Consider the following 2,660-nt stretch of genomic DNA (forward strand, 5'->3'; position numbering starts at 1 on the left):
AACTCAAACATATTGACATATCATATACTATTCCTCATGCCAATTATCAGCAACACCAATTCCAATAAATCATTATGGTGCACAATCAACATCATACTCACCATCAACATGGTTCAACCCACAATTCAACCATAACCCATTATCAAGCATATATCACAACATGCATATTTCTCATACATCATACCACCAAGGCATCAATAATCATCATCACATATATGACCACATCATATATCTCAATCATTCAACAACATCAACCATTCAATGCCTATCTTAGGGCCTCTAGCCTAAGTATTTCCTACCACATTACATATTAGATACGGGAAACCGAAACCATACCTTAGCCGATTTCCCAAGCTCAACCGGAGCACTTCCAAACCACTTATCCACAAGCTCTCAAGGCCTCAAAACCTCTAAGAACTTATTTTTCACCACCAAACCCTTTCCAAGCTTTTCCAAAATCACCAATCAAGCTCCAATACTCACATATACACAACCTAAGCCACAACCATCATACCCATACACAACATTTCAAAACCCAAACATCATAAAATCACAAATCACACTATGGTTGAGAATCTTACCACACACAAGATTAACCTTCTCCTTCAAGAGAGTTGGGTCCTATAACATCAAAGAACCCAAAATCTCAACATTTCACCCATGAAACTCGAAAATAAGGGTTGGAATTTCGAATAGCAACACGTGGCTTACCTCAAGATTGATTGTATGGGTTTTGTAGAGCTCTCCGCGGTGAACGCGTGGCCGCAAACGGAGCGACAATCGGAGCTCTAGATCAAAAGTTATGGTGGTTTGAAGATCAAGTGAGAGATAGAAGTTTGAGAGAGTGTTCTTCTCCTCCCTCACTCTATTTCAGCGTGTGTGTGTAACAAATGAGGAGAGAGAGTGCTGAAAACTAGGGTTTTGGTTTAGTTTAGTTGGGCCAAGGGCCCACTTTGGGTCCGGTTGGCCCGGTTTGGCCCGTTCGGTCCAATCTTGGTCCGATTTCTATAAAATTGGTTTTGAAATTCTCATCTCAATCTCCTCTATCACATTTAGCCATAAAAATAACATTTTTGGCTTTCTAGAATAAATTCTCATTTATGGATTAATTAGCCGTTAATTAACCGGCTTTTACAGTGGCTATGTCTATGGTAACTAGTGGTGGCTAAAGCTACACTTTTAACTTAAAAAGTGTAACTCTTCACAAAGAAAAGCGTCACCTAATGGAAAAAAGTAAATTAAAAGATTTAAGAGAAGAAATAATTAAGTTATCAAAATTAATAGATCAAAAATTAATGATTTTAACTAATGTTAACTGTAATGACACCGAATTCTTAAAATTAATACAAAATGATTTTTCTCAAAATCTTTATTTTACTATAAGTTTTATTGAAGGACTTCAAAAACCTGAAAAAACTTATTTTTCACACGGAATTTCTAAAAAATGTTACCATAGAAATGATTCCCCACATCTATATCATACTTTTAACCCACAATTAAATTCTATAGTAGATATGCTTGAAGAAATATTAACATCCATAAAATTTCAAAGAAATAAGGAAAAAGAGAATCCCAAGGAAGAAAATTTTCAAAATATAATTAACATAACAGATTTAAAAGTAAAACCACCACTAAAATTATGAATATTGAAGAAAAATTAGAAGAAGTTACAATGCTTTTTAAACAATTAAAAATGGCTCAAGAAAATAATATTATGGAACATGGTTTTCAGATAGAGGAAGAATTAGTAAATTATGAAAATATAGAAAATGAAGAACACATTCTGGATTATTCAAGTGACGAAGAACCAGCTATTCCAATACAAGTTAAAAATGAAGCTGGAACATCTAAGGATAATCAATCTCAATTTAAATGGAAACAGGTTTTGATAATTATGCTTTTAAAAAAGGGTTCATAAATAAAGATTCAAAATATACAAAAATACTATCAAAATACGTTCCTAAAATCCAGAAAATGGAAGGAGAAAGAATGCTTGATTTAGACTGTAAAAAAAATGAAAAAGAAATTTTCGAAAATTGGTTGAATTCCTTCTTATTAGAAACCTTTACTAATCCAAAACTTAGTGAATTATCTGGAAGAGATATTTGGAATTACATAGGGTTTCATACTAAAGGAACTATAAGAGATTATATGACATCAATAGAAAACCAAATAATAGAAGAATTAGAAACAAAAACAACAGCTTATGATAAGATATTATATATAATGATGATTCTATATAAAGAATTTTTTGGAAAAAATATTATAGATCATAGACAAGAAGTCTATAATAAAGAATATCAAGAAGCAAAAAACCATTTAGCTAATATTCAGATATATGATTTATGTAATGTGGAGTCCTATATATGTGAATATAGAATACATTATTACAAATTAAAAGAAGAAGATAAAAATCATTATCTTAGTATGTATATAACAAAACTTCCATATCCTGCTAATGAATTTATAATGGGAAGATTTATAAGAGAAATAAATAGAGAAACAATTGAAAATAATTTTGGTGGAGCAACCTCTGCAATAAGAGAGGAAATAAAAGAATGTTGGTATTGGCAAGAAGAAGGACACTATGCAAATGAATGCCCGAAAAAGAAGGATAAAAAGGATCTTACTAAACAAATAGAAATTGCTAAGTCTTGTTT

The sequence above is a fragment of the Arachis duranensis genome, chromosome 5, assembly GCF_000817695.3.
Source record: "Arachis duranensis cultivar V14167 chromosome 5, aradu.V14167.gnm2.J7QH, whole genome shotgun sequence".
NCBI lineage: Eukaryota > Viridiplantae > Streptophyta > Magnoliopsida > Fabales > Fabaceae > Arachis > Arachis duranensis.